Genomic DNA, 14,837 nt, shown 5'->3' with positions numbered 1-14,837 from the left:
TCATGTTCCAACTCATGGAACATGAGGAGCAATTACAGCCCGCTAGAGCAACCAGCAGCAAAGAAACAATTATATGCAAGCTGGACAAGACAAAAATAAATCAAAACGTGGAACAAGAAAATCAAAAACTTAGCTTGTCCTGAAGATTACTGAAGCCAGAAGCTGAGGTAACAAAACACTCTGATAACCTTGATAGCCGGCGGGGAAATGACAAGAAAGCCCGGTTAAATAGGAAACTCCCAAATCCTAATAGAACAGGTGGAAACCAGAGACAGCAGAACACAAATCACCCAGTACCATCAGTAACCACCAGAGGGAGCCCAAAAACAGAACTCACAACACTTTCCCTCAGCTGGTTAAGAAAATTATGGTGGACACCTTGCCTTTTTTATTTATCTTTTAATTTATAAATAAGAACAGTAAACTACAAACCCAAGATAACCTTAGTTTACAGCCTCCAGGTGTTCCAGCAGCTGAAACTTCCAGTTATGGTAAAGTGTCTCTCAAAGATTCCCATGAGGTTTTCAGGCCTCTCAGCTGCCGGGAGACTTGTTGGCTGTGTACTCTGATAATCTTTAAAGTTATCTGAGTTCAGAGCAACCGGGTCTTACTGTAGTTCAAGTGCCAGACTGATTAATGCGGTCATTCATCAGTCTGACACTGGTGCTGCACAGCATGAGAACCAGCTGCTGTGAACTCAGGTGGTCTTACAGTAAGGTTATATCAGTTCACAGTCGCCCTGCACTTGAGAGAATTGGGCACTGTGAATTGATATAACTTTATTGGCGTCACCTCAGTTCCCTGCAGCAGGATCTCGCAGAGCACAGCGTGACACCCTGCAGTTGCTGAGCTCCAGTGTATTTAAATAAGTAATTTACAAAAATGGCATAGGATTCTCCCCATTCTTGATAACCAGGCAAGCTAAAGCAGACAGCTGCGGATTGCATCCATCCGTCATCTTTATCTTAGCTGGTCATAAAAAATAGAAGGGTCCCTACATTTTTTTAAATTATTTAAATAAATAATGTAAAAAACAGCATAGGGTCTCCCCTTTTTTCATATCCATCTAAGCTAAAGCATACAGCTGCGGGCAGGTGTTCTCAGTCTGGGAAGGAGCCATTGGTCCTCCCCAGCCTAAAAAACAGCAGCCTGCAGCCACCCCAGAAAGGGTGCATCTGTTAAATGTGGAAATTCTGGCGCTGTGCCTGGCTCTTCCCACTTGTCATGGTGCGGTGGAAAGTGGAGTAATATTTGTGGGGTTGATGTCAGCTTTGTAAAGTCAGTTGACATCAAGCAAAGGGGTTAGTAATAGAGAGGCGTCTATTATACACCCCCATTACTGACCCCATAAATTTAAGTTAAAATACACACACATAGAGTAAAGTACTTTATTTGAAAAAAAACTCCCAAACCCTTTGTACCCATTTATTTTATCCAAATAAAAATAAAAAACACAGTAGTCTCTTAAAGAAAAGAAGTGCCCTGTTGAGCTTTCGCTATACCGCTAAGAGATATCCTGCTCTCTCCCCTTCTACAATGTATTTTTGCTTCTGAAATTTTTTTTATTATTCAATTTTGTCAGCATATGTTGGGCTAGTTGGTGCTGGCCACATTAGGTAGTCCTCGATGTTTGTCAGAGGGATTAGCTATGTAAAACTCCTCTGCTCTATGTACCTCAGACCGCAATATCTGTTCAAACGATTTAGAATAATTTGAATTATGTTTACTTCCTTAACTAGATCTTAAAAATGTCTTCATTGTATCACAAACAGTCTCAACAGAAGCTGATCCATTGTTTGCATCAAAGAATTATTTTAGGCTTTTAGATGACTAGGTAAAAATATTAAACAAATATGGGTTGTGACGTGCCCACAGGGCCGTGGGGTACTTGGTACTGGGTCCGATACTTAAAGGGGATGTCACAGTGGTGACCCGGTCCGTGGCCCTGGGCATCAAAATTAAAGGAAAAGGTCTTTAAAGGGAATAAAGTGTATGTTCATGATGCCACCTGTGGTATTCGGTCAGTGGGGACTGACGCTGCTTTAAGGGGGTCCGCTGAGGTGATGTTATGGCAGCTAGATGGTATAACTTCCCACAGGTGAAGTGTATCCCCTGGGCTCCCGTGGTGTTGATGGAAGATGAGGAAGGGCGCAATAAAGAACGAAGACACATGGTTGCAGTCTCTTTACCTTTACTGAAGACTTCGGCATCCACAGTCCAGAGCATCAGATCACAGGGCAGGCAAGGTCAGGCCGGCTTGAAGGCAAGTTAGGAGTCCCCTTACCCAGGTGGAAATCAAAAGCCTTCATTTAGTGCCATGGTGGTGTAGTCCCTTAATGCTAAAAGCTACACATAAGGTCCTCACAGATGTTATCTCTCTCTCTGTCCCCCGGGTAGGATAGGACATAACCCATATGGCTGGTAGCTTGAGGCTATTTCTAGGGACTCTAGCACTCCCCCGGCCTCTGGGTGGTGCCACTGTGCCTCCTGGGTGTTAGGTCGGACAGGTAACGTAAAGTTCAGCTGTCCTGCCGATCTCTGATGTAAGTCATAGAGTGCCTTATGATCCTCGGTGTTCTGGCTACCGGTCCTGCGCCTCAGAAGGAGGCAGCCTGCTCGGGGCTGGTCTCCCTCTGATATCCACTCCTGTGCTTTGCTCTCTTGCACGCTCTCTGCAATCAATTCAGCTTTCTCATTGTCTCTTTCCAGGAACTGCTGCACTGGGGCTACACAGCTCCATAAAACGTAGTGTGCGTCACAAAATAGAGTTAATCTGCTGACAATAGTTCTGAGTCGCAGCTTCTCACAGCACACTATCCTTAGATATCGTAATGCAGGGTTGTCAAACTGCATTCCTCGAGGGCCGCAAACCATGCGTGCTTTCAAGATTTCCTTAGCATTGCACAAGGTGCTGGAATCATTATGTGTGTAGGTGATTAAATTATCACCTGTGCAGAACAAGGAAATCCTGAATACATGACCTGTTTGCAGCCCTCGAGGAATGCAGTTTGACACCCCTGTCGTAATGTATACTGGCTGTGCAGATTGTATTATCCATCATCATGAAATTTGGTTCATCCAGTCAGCAAGACAAGAATGCCAAGTTACCCCAGAAACGATGTATTGAATATGCATTAAAAACAGGAGCAGTCAAATCATAATATAAAAATTATCGCACAAACTGCGTTATATTAAATGCGGATGCTGCACCAAGAGATTGAGGATTCCAGACATAACAGCAAGAAATGCATTTATTCTGGCCATTAGTGTTAGTAAATATGGAACATGATTCTGAGGACCAATGTCACAGAGAGATGAAGCTTGTAAGTAATAAATACCTCACTAGGTTATATAATGTGCCCAAAATAGAGTCACAAAGAAAACGCCGAAGGCGTAATAGGAGGGGGCGACACCAGAGATACATCACAAAAAAAACATACCAGGAATTTCAGGACTTGGTCCCCCAGATACAAGTGGCAGAACAAGAAACGATAACTTCTATAACTACGACGAAGGCTCCACTAGACTCTGGTAAGCTTCAAATCATCAATTTGTCAGATGTTGAGATCTCTGTACTAGAGTGGGGGCTTTCATTTTGCCCCACGAATTGTCTTGACAAGTTTACACTGATCAAAGACATCTATCTATTTTGCAGACAGCAGACAACTGACTTTTAAATTATTATATCACCAACCATCAGTAATTGATTATCTCCCTTTGGGGGATAGACAGGCATTCAGAGATTTGGTGGACCTATTGAATGAAAATGATGGAGATTATACAAGGCGGAAATTTACTGGTAAGTTGCCATCTCAAGCCACACCATCTCTGTCGCTGTTGCCAGCTGTACAGAGTTTTTTGACACAGTCTATAGTGACATACGGGCTCTGAAGTTGAATCCTAGTGGGTATAGAAATCTAAGTAGGATGGAGCAGTTGGCCATAAGGGGTCTGGGTTCTAATAGGGATGTTGAAGTCTGAGAGGCGGACAAAGGGGGGAACATAGTTATCTGGCCGGTGGAGATGTACTTAAAGGATGCTAAGAGTCAGCTGACCAATTGTAACTACCACCAGGTTCTCCCCTCGGTCCCTACACGGACTTTCAAGGCCAGTCTTGATAGGTTATTATCCTCAGCATGGACCTGCAGCATTATTAGTAAAAGTTAAATGACGAGTCACCATCCTAGGACTCCAACTTTTTATATGCTGCCCAAGGTCCACAAATCCCTTCAAGATCCCCCAGGGAGACCTATTGTGTCGGGGATCGGTGGCTTGTTGGAATGCCCCTGTATTTATTTCGATTTCTTTCTCCAACCTTTGTTTTTTTCCCTTAGGTCATATGTGAGAGACTCCGCCTTTCTCATTCAACAATTACAGGATCTTGTTCTTCCAGCCTATACTCTGTTGGTCACCCTTGACGTGGAGTCCCTCTATACGAGTATCCAACATGACCTGGGATCCAAGACATCTCATTTTTCTTGGACCAACAATCTTTGGGTGATAGGAAACATGACTCCTTTCTTCTGGACCTTCTGCACTTCGTATTGGATAAAAAATATTTTGTATTCGATCTGGTCTACTACAGGCAAGTTACTGGCACTGCGAAGGGCACATGGTGTGCGCCCTCTTATGCAAATTTATTTTTGGGGTGGTGGGAGATCAATAGGGTGTACTGTCTTGAACAATTTTCCATCTATGTCTCTAGATGGTATAGATATATTGATGATATCTTGTTTTTCTGGACAGGCACCCTAGAAGAATATCCGCTTTACATCGCATTATTCAAGAATAATGGTGGAATTCCTTGATCTCAAGCTTCTCTTTGATGGTTCACAGATCTCCACCACCCTTTTTCGTAAGCCTACCGCCACAAACGGTCTGTTGCACTTTTCGAGTTTTCACTCACAAGAATGGTATCCCCAAGGAACAATTTTACAGCCTAAAAAGGAATTGCAGCACACAAGAGGAATTCCTGGAACAGGCTAAAGACCTTATCCTCCATTTCAAAAATAGGTGATACCCGAAAAAGGTAATTTCACAAGCGTTTGTCGCTGCTAGGGATGCAGCCAGAGACAGCCTTCTACAACCTCGGTCTTTGGGTTCCCCTAAACCCCTCGGCATAGTAACTGCTTATATCAACCAATGTTCGGAAGTCCGAGGCCTTCTTTCTAAACACTGGAGCATTTTACTCAGTGCTGAGTCTAGGCTCAAATCTCATATTCCCACACAGTCTAGTCTGATAGCAAGTAGGGCTAGAAGTTTGAGGGATGACCTAAGTCATAGTCACTTTAAACACCCCACTACTAGGCTGGGTAGGGGCACATGCCTCTTGGGGACATTTGCTTGCAGCAGCTGCAATATTTATCCATACATGTCTAACAGCAGCACTTTTGTGCTACCTTCTTTTCCACTTCAGATTGACGCGAAGTCTTATTTCAATTCCATATCTTGTTATCTAATTTATGCCTTGATCTGCCCTTGCCCAAAGATTTATGTTGGGAGACAACACAAGAGCTAAACAGGATTCGGCAGCATTTTTCTACCATCACGACTGCGAAAAAGGACAAAGATAAGGGCAAGACGCTTACATCTGTGGCAGCACATTTCTTGTCAGAGCATGGTTCCCAATTTAGGGGCACCAAGATTTTTGGACTTGAGCCGTTCCAACCAGATATCAGGGGTGGAGATATAACCCCTGAATTGCTCAAACGTGAATCCAAATGGATCTTCAATCTTAAAAGCCTTGCCCCATCCGGCCTAAACGAGGACTTGTTCACTGGATTCTACAAACAAACTTGAATCATTTTTTTTCTCTCTCAGTAATTGTAACAAAGATTGTTATTGTTATACTGTATGTCATTTGTATGTAAGCCTCTATAAACAGCATACCAGCACTCTAGAACTAGTTTACCCGCTTTTTGGGTTACCTACCAGCACTAAATACACTAAATAGACGGTGGGGCTTGTTTTAAATGCCATTCTCATATTGTGTCCGCTCTATTTCATATTGTGTCTGTTTTAGTACATAGGACGGCTACAGGCGAGGGTCCTGATTCATTTATTTGAGTGCTGGGGGATGGAGGCTGGGTACTCTTTGGGACTATATTTTGGGCACATTATATAACCAAGTGAGGTCTTTATTACTTACAAGCTTCATCTCTCTGTGATATTGGTCCTCAGAATCATGTTCCATATATACTTCTAATACTAATGGCCAGAATAAATGCGTTTCTTGACATTATGTCTGGAATCCTCAATCTCTTGCTGTTGCATCCGCATTTACTATAACATAGTTTGTGCAGTAATTATATGATGATTTGAATGCTCCTGTTTTTAATGCATATTCAATACATCGTTTGTGGGGTAACTTGGCATTCTTGTCTTCCTGACTGGATGAACCAAATTTCATGATGATGGATAATACAATCTGCACAGCCAGTATACATTACGATATCACCAAATGGGTTTTTAGTTTAAGTCAAGAGTGAATTACCTCTCAATATCATCAGTAAGCTGATTCAGCCTCATGTGGGGTAATGCGTGAATTATTTAACTGCTTTGTATTTGAATGCATGTTAGACACTGCTAACGCGTTTATCTGGCACTTAATTTTTCTGTACCGGGTGAACCATTTTTCATGGTAATGGGTAATACAAACTGCGCAGCTTATATATCTAAGGATAGTGTGCTGTGAGAAGCCATGACTCAGAAGTCAGAACTATTGTCAACAGAATATGAGCCCTATTTTGTGATGCAAACATCATATATAAGTCTTTTTTACTTTTTACTCTGTACATGCACTAAGCACGTATGCATCTGTGGTCTCCTAGCAGCGCAACACTATGTCTGAGCAGGGATTAGTGATCACGGCGCGTGCGCGATGTTTCCTTGTTTGCGGTATCATAGCAAATTTGTGTGGGCAATATGGCAGATAGACTTCCGTTGCGAAGGTCAGCTGCGCTCGCGTGTTTAGTGAGTCTGACAGACACCGCTCTGCATATCGCAGCTACATGCAATGTGGACTTCTCTATTGCGGCATGTGTGACGTCTCTCAGGTAATTAGCATGGCTGCATTACTTCTTGTAGTCTGATTACTTTTGTATATAAGGGTCTTTGAGCACAAGCATAAAACTACCCCTGACGAAGCCACCGTGAGTGGCGACACGCGTCAGGTCTTCCCTGCCTCACCTGATTCCATGTGTGCTGTGCATGTCGGCGTCATGATGTGTTCATGATATTTTTCCATAGACACTCTGTAGCGCCTCTGACTTTGGAAGCTCCTAGAACTCCATTCTGGGGCTGGTATCTTTCAGCTATATTTAGTTTGTTATTGAAGGACGGTGATTAAGGACATTGAGGTCAAGAGTTTGGTGTCTAGTATGCATATGCATTTTCATTTTATTAGGGATTTTGCCGTACACCTGTGATGGTATGCTGTTTATACCTTTATATCTTAGCCAGCACACATTGATTATCTGTTGGTAGGTTTAAAGCTTTATCATGAGCATGTGCTACATTCTGTTAAGTCACATGTGTGACTGTTTTAATGTTTTTAATGTTGTTTGTGTGTTCTTTTGTACCCAATAAAATGTACCGTATATATCATCTTCATGCCTCATGGTGATCCCCTCGTTATGGCCTACTTCTTTCTCATTAATTAATGGGTCTTTGTGTTATTTAGGCCGAGGTTAGATCCCTTAAAAGATTCTCCCATGGTGCCCCCCAACATTTGCTAGCACAGTTATTGAGGTAGACAGCCAATGTTTTAAAAAAAATATTATGATAAATGTTCATTAGAATCGCTTCTGACAACACACTTTCTTTGACAGACACCAAGTTTAGATTTTTTAGACACATATTGTGTTGGCTTGCAGGTTGCTAATACATGAAGAATAAAAAGTAAATGTGCAATTGAAATGCAGCAAGACAGGACAGCTACCAGCTACAGTGTATATCACTGAGTTATCAATCACACTAGCATTGCTGTGCAAACTCTCCTTCCCTCCCCCTACATCAATTAAATCTCTATTATCTGTAGTAATTGTCCAAAGAATTATGGCTTTCCCTTTGAATATCCAGATTCATCCAAAAATGGCTGCTGCATTCTCTAACTCTGCTTTTTTTACAGGCTCTCATAGTCTATCCTGATTGGCTGCACTATATCATGCAATAGTTTCAAGCCACTATGAGAAAGCCTGCGCTGCTATCCTTAAGGCCATTTAGCCTTCTCTGGCTGATGTAATCTTCTGCTTTGTGGGCAATTTTTTAAATTTGTAGACATCAAAATGGAAAGTGTTTTTATTCACCAGATTTAGTGAATTTACCAACATTCAAAACAAATTAATTTTGCATTAAAACAAATTGAATCTCTCATCTGTAATATTTTCCAAGATGAAGAAAAAAAAGCCACTCAAAAAATGAATAACATATTTGATTTTTATATTTTTCGTATTTATTTCAACTTTTGATAAACATCTAAGAAAGTTGCTACTACATTATTTGGTTGTATTTCTAAGATTGGATTTATCTCAAAACACAACATCTATTATTTTGCTATTGCTATTTTTTTTTTTGCTTTCTAGCTAAAAACATTTCTTAAGCAGCTTTTAGTTTTCATAAAACTTTTTTTTTCAGTTGTAAACAGTTTTTAAGTCAGGGAAAAGAAATCTGACAGAGGCCAGTGTTATTGTGAGCTAAATTTTCTTTCCATAATTGAAACCAAATGTTGTACAGGTTGCATGCTGGGATCTTTGGCAGCTTCTGTGCCATACACAGAAACTTTCTCAAAGACTTCTTACATCAGGCACATTACTGAACCTCCCTGCAAACATTTCCTTTGGAAACGGATGGTTCTCTGTCCTTCTACTCGGGATTTTGCTTTAAGGATATACTCGGAGTCTTTCATTTGTTGATTTTTTATTGATTTACACTAGCATTTTCTATACTTTCAAAGAAATATAGACCTTTTTGCTCTTTGTAGTGCTGCTGGTTTTGTAATCATTATCTTACAATCCAAAGAGAAGCTCAGAGGAAATATGGAGGACAACGTACGAGAAAATGTTAAGTAAGAAGAGACTAATGAAAACTGTTTAAAATGAGTACTTTGCGCTGAAAGCCTCTCAAATCTCTGGAAATCACAGGACTTTTACAAAGACGTGAACTGCTAAGAATGTAAGTTAATGCCTATATTGTTGACTTTCCTTGCACTGTTAATTAATACAAGATGTATGTGTGTGTATATGTATATGTATATATATATATATATATATATATATATATATATATATAATATATACTGTATATATATATATATATATATATATATACTTTCAGCTGTTCCCTACTGTCTGTGTGTCTGTGGTGCCTGTGCTTGGTGCTGACTGCCTAGTTATTGCATACATATAGGTATTTGCTCTATGTTCTTTGAAATATTTTCTGGCATGACTCTATGCACAGATTGGCATGGTGTTGCCGGCTCCTCTTGCAGAAGTGGAGATTAAACCAAGAGACCTATGGAGAATTGCAATCAATAAGAAGTAAAAAAATCTAATGTGTTATTTCAAAGCTTTCAGTTTTTCACAACATTGGTAAATTATTCAATTTACTAACAGAATTTATACATTTCATTATGCTAAGTGGAATGATAGAAAGCAAGACCAATACATTTTGGTAATTCAGAAGCTTTTTGTAAATTGATAAATATAGAAACAACTAGCACAAAAGATATTAATTGAATTCTGTCCTATTTAGTTATTGTCAGGAAACTAAAACAATTGTAAATCATATTATCCAAAATGCATGATAATGAAATGTAGCGTTAGTGTTATTTACAAAAATGAGTACAGAACAAATGTTTAAGGGAAACTCCAGAGCCAAGCATGAATTTTCATTGTAATTATTCCTTAGGGAGACAGTAAAACTCCCCAATGATTAGTTTTAGCGAGCACTGTCAGATGGCTGCTTAGAAACAGAGGATGACACCTTTACTAGAGATGAGTAAATATTTCAATGTTCTGCTCAGATTACGATCTCCGAATTTGCCATATTCGCAGATTAATTTGTCTAATAATCTCCGAACATAACCGAATGCCATTTATGTCAATGGGAGGCAAAAACAAACGCATGCACAACACCTTATAATAGCTCCAAATGCTGCCAAAACACATCATATTAGGGATATACACCAGGAAATTGGCCTCAATTCACCCACAGTACTAATTGTAGCATGGCACTGCAGCAATAAGCCAGGGATGAAGTATTGGGGTCTGGAAGAGCATTTACAGCTTTCAATTGAACGTCACAGTGAGATGAGGTGGGTGAGGGATTGGTGTAGGCCTCCTGTGCTGGAAGCCCTGATACCACATGCAACAGCTCAACCTGCTTTTATACTCAGCCACACTCAGATGGCACAAATATCATATACATTTCGTACACTACTATTGTCAGGAAAATGTAATGATAGTAACACGGGTAGTTGACTCCAAGGAAGTGGAGGCCTGATGGTCTTGCAGGCCTACTGCTACAGGCAACACGCATGACGGAGACCCAACCAGGAGTCTATACATTTACAAAAATTAGTGGCAGACACCAACAAACTGGCATCAATTATAATAGAGTAGAACTAGTATGTCGGGGACCGACACCTCTTCCACTACAGCCAACCCAGCAGATGGAGACTGTAATGGGCAAGGTGGTGGAATCACTGTTCTTTATCCCTTTGTAAGCCTGGAAGGGGCGTAACTAGGTGGCCTACCAAATCCCTACTTGGACAAGTGGCAGCAGGCGAAAACTGCAACCAAAGGAGGGACAAATAGTTGGCACCAGGTGCAACTCCATGGCTGACCTACAGAAGGTGTACCCCCTACAGCGAGTAAGCTGCTATGGCCCGAAGGAGGGATGAGAAATGCAGGCAGGCACTATTGGGACTCTGAAACCACAGGTAGAGATGGAACTGGCTGAGGAACAGAAAAGCACTGGGAGGTGAGGGCTGAACTGGGTGTTAGACAGATGAGCACTGGCAGGTGCGATCTGGATCGGCTGATGGAAAGAAGAGTACAGACAGGTGCAAGAAGATGGGTACAGGGTAGACAAGCTAGCTGACAGTTAGACCTGGGGAACCTGACAGCTAGCAAGCATGCAAGACAAACTAACAAGGTAGCTCAAGCACCTCCATACTGGAGAAGCCTTAAATAGAAGGTGTTACCCAGCTATAGGCTGGGAATACCTTGGGTCGAAGCATATGGTCCCTTTAAGAGGAAGGAAGCGTGCACATGCACCCTCTAAGCATAGTGCCCGGTCCTGCAACTGAACCTTGGTGGACACCGACACATAAGGGGTGAGATGAGGAGGTGGTGTGTGAGTGGGAGACACTGAATGTCCTGTCTATTAGGTATGAGGAGATCCAACAAAAGGCCAAGTTTGTAATGTTACCAGATCAGAAAGTCTGTAGTAAGAGGGAATAGTCCACTGTGTCAAAGACAGATACCAGGTCCATGAGAAGGAGGTGGACAAACTCACGTTGCTTTCTTTAGGCGGGTAATAGGTCGATGGTGAATCTAGTCATGGCAGTTCAGTGGAAAGGTGCAGTCTAAAGCCAGATTGTAAGTGGTCAAAGAGGGAGCAAGAGGAGAGGTGGGAGAACAGTTCAAAATGGGCAAGTTGTTCCAGTGGTCTGGAGGCATAAGGGAGAAAAGATATGGGGTGATAGAAAGATATAGAGGATGGGTCAAGAGTGGGATTTTTGATGATGGGTGTGATCGAGGTATGTTTCAATCAGGATGGAATACACCAGTTGTTATTGAAAGGTTGAAGAGGTGGGTTATGCTTGTGATGAAAACTTTGGTAAAGTTTGGAATGAGATGGGACGTTATTGTGTCAAGTTCACAGGTGGTGGTGAGGCAAAGTCTTCAGCTGAGATGACAGGAGAGGGAGTAGGAGATGGTGGAGGCAGGAGAGAATTGAAAGTACTGAATAGCTGTTTAGGGTTGTGAGACACGTATATATGGGATGAGAAGTCGGTTTGTTTTGCTGCAGTGAGCAATTGTGCAGCATTTTTACAACTATTGTTACTGGACGGGCAACTCGGCTCTCTTTTTTTGGCAGTCATACGACAGAGGTACGCTTTGTAGATGAGGGCCAAAAAGTACATGTGCTCCAGTAGATGACAACGCTGCATCAAGTGGCCTCTGCTCCTCTTCCTCTACCTTAACATTACACACAGTACAATCCTCAGTGGTGGCACCACAATTACCATTTTGTTCCCCCCCACATCACAACTCTCTAAGCCAGGGCCGGCTCCAGGTTTTAGAGGGCCCCGGGTGAAAGAGTCTCAGTGGGCCCCTCCTTTAACACATAACACGATTCATGATGCACAGATACAGCAGAGAAATATAGCATAGCCACATAGCATATAACACAGCCCACGTAGCATATAACACAGCCCACGTAGCATTTAGCACAGCCACGTAGTATATAACACAGCCATGTAGTATATTGCACAGCCCATGTAGCATATTGACCAGCCACGTAGTATATTGACCAGCCACGTAGTATATTGGCCAGCCACGTAGTATATTGGCCAGCCACGTAGTATATTGCAAAGCCACGTAGTATATTGCCCAGCCACATAGTATATTGCCCAGTCACGTAGTATATTGCCCAGCCACGTAGTATATTGCCCAGTGACGTAGTATATTGCCCAGCCACATAGTATATTGCCCAGCCACGTAGTATATTGCCCAGCCACGTAGTATATTGCCCAATCATGTGGTATATTGCCCAGCCATGTGGTATATTGCCCAGCCACGTAGTATATTGCCCAGCCACGTAGTATTTTGCACAGCCACATAGTATATTGCCCAGCCACGTAGTATATTGCCCAGTGACGGAGTATACAGCACAGAGTCACATAGTATACAGACTTAAAATAAAAAATAAACGTATACTCACCCTCCGTTGAAGTTCTGGCTCTGTACCGCACGCGGCAGCTTCCGGTCCCAGGGCTGGTATGAGTGCAGGACCTGTGATGATGTTGCGGTCACATGACCGTGACGTCATGGCAGGTCCTTCTCGCATACCTACCTTGGCACCGGAACCTGCCGCTTGCAAGGAGCGGTCACCGAAGCGTTGCGAGGAGTGTGAAAGGCGACGGATGGTGAGAATAGTAGGTTTTTTGTTTTTTTATTATTTTTAACATGACATATTTTTACCATTTATTGCTGCATAGGCAGCATCAATAGTAAATAGTTGGGGACACACAGGGTTAATAGCAGCAGTAACAGAGTGCGTTACACCGCAGCCCGTTACCACTGTCATTAACCCTGTGTGAGCGGTGACTGGAGGGCATTATGGAGCAGGCACTGATTGCGGGGAGTATGGAGCGGGCGCCAGGCACTGACTGCAGGGGAGGGACTAATCGGACTGTGCCCGTCGCTGATTGGTCGTGGCAGCCATGACAGGCAGCTGCCGGCCCGAGACCAATCAGTGACGACAAACAGAGGCAGCGACCAATGAATATCCGTGACAGAAAGAAAGACAGAAGGACAGAAAGACGGAAGTGTGACCCGTAGACAATTATATAATATACATATATAAACTTCTCACCTGTGTCTTGCCTCTCTGTTGTGTTTTCTGTCTCACTTCTTACATCTTTTCTCTCTCCTGCTCTGCCTCTTCTCCTTGCTTGTCTGTGGCTCCACCCCTGACATTTAGCCCCGCCCCTCCATGGCTCTTCACAGTGTGAGAGATGTGACGCTGCTGGAGGGGAGGGATCCGATGCTTCTGCTGCTGACTGCAGGTGCAGTGAGTAGTGTCACAGCGTGTGTGACTGTGTGCCCCTGCTACACTGCAGCCAGCAACTCTCTGCACGGCCGCACACACTGCCAGCGCTCTGCTCCAGTCCTCACTATGCAGAGAGGAAGGAGCATAGAATGAGTGCGCGCAGCCGTGCTGATACCCAGTGTTCCAGCACATCGGCTGTACCAGGAGAGCAGAAGTGAGGGGTGTTATGAACTGGTGATTCAGAACCACAATGGACCTAGTGGTTAAGAGCACACAAGGTGACCTGATAGTTACTAATAACATAGGACGAGCTCTGAGACGTGGGAACTCTGCTGACCGCAATCCCTAATCCTATTATACCACACTAGAGGTAGCCGTGGAGCGCTCCTGACCAGACCTAGGCGCCTCGGGTACAGCCTGAAAAACTAGCTAGCCCTGAAGATAGAAAGATAAGCCTACCTTGCCTCAGAGAAATTCCCCAAAGGAAAAGGCAGCCCCCCACATATAATGACTGTGAGTAAAGATGAAAATACAAACACAGAGATGAAATAGATTTTAGCGAAGAGAGGCCCGACTTACTGAATAGACCAAGGATAGGAAAGATAGCTTTGCGATCAGCACAAAAACCTACAAACAACCACGCAGAGGGCACAAAAAGACCCTCCGCACCGACTAACGGTACAGAGGTGCTCCCTCTGCGTCTCAGAGCTTCCAGCAAGCAAGAAAAACCAATATAGCAAGCTGGACAGAAAATATTGAAAACAAAAGTAACACAAGCAAAACTTAGCTTATGCAGGGTAGACAGGCCACAAGAACGATCCAGGAGAGAGCTAGACCAATACTGGAACATTGACTGGAGGCCAGGAACAAAGAACTAGGTGGAGTTAAATAGAGCAGCACCCAACGACTTAACCTCGTCACCTGAGGAAGGAAACTCAGAAGCCGCAGCCCCACTCACATCCACCAGAGGAAGCTCATAGACAGAACCAGCCGAAGTACCACTCATGACCACAGGAGGGAGCTTGACCACAGAATTCACAACAGTACCCCCCCCTTGAG

General features: G+C 43.0%; 1 protein-coding gene across 2 annotated transcripts in view; it reads left to right on the top strand.

Annotated features, from left to right (window-relative positions):
• The first annotated feature begins 8,798 nt into the window (after positions 1-8,798).
• DDR2 (discoidin domain receptor tyrosine kinase 2) overlaps positions 8,799-14,837 on the top strand; it is a 522,895-nt gene continuing 516,856 nt past the window's right edge. For both annotated transcript variants that reach the window (XM_069737198.1, XM_069737197.1), the window contains exon 1: positions 8,799-9,170. The gene's annotated coding sequence lies outside the window, so the exon portion shown is untranslated. The remainder of the gene's footprint in view (positions 9,171-14,837) is intronic.

Source organism: Ranitomeya imitator, chromosome 8 (genome assembly GCF_032444005.1).
Source record: "Ranitomeya imitator isolate aRanImi1 chromosome 8, aRanImi1.pri, whole genome shotgun sequence".
NCBI lineage: Eukaryota > Metazoa > Chordata > Amphibia > Anura > Dendrobatidae > Ranitomeya > Ranitomeya imitator.
Note: the sequence above shows the minus strand (reverse complement) of the source record. Positions and strands in the feature narration are given on the sequence as shown.